This window comes from Penaeus monodon, chromosome 29, assembly GCF_015228065.2.
Source record: "Penaeus monodon isolate SGIC_2016 chromosome 29, NSTDA_Pmon_1, whole genome shotgun sequence".
In the NCBI taxonomy this organism is placed as follows: Eukaryota; Metazoa; Arthropoda; class Malacostraca; order Decapoda; family Penaeidae; genus Penaeus; species Penaeus monodon.
This window is the reverse complement of record NC_051414.1, coordinates 27,726,286-27,726,524: the sequence shown is the minus strand read 5'-3', so window position 1 is coordinate 27,726,524 and position 239 is coordinate 27,726,286.

The window sequence follows — 239 nt, the reverse complement described above, 5'->3', positions numbered from 1 at the left end:
ATAACCACCATTCTATTTTTATATCCACCAAGACTATCGCAAACTTTACTTGACCTCAGTTTCATTCTGAAGACCCCTATCGATTCTTACATCAGTAACACGACACACAGTATGCGATGAGTGACTGCAGCTAAGACAGAGTAAGGACAGATCGCCTAATTTAGGACCATTCTAAAGTGAAACGACTTGTTAATAAGGTACTTCCTTCATTACTTGAGGAGCCGTTAGAATTGAAAAAA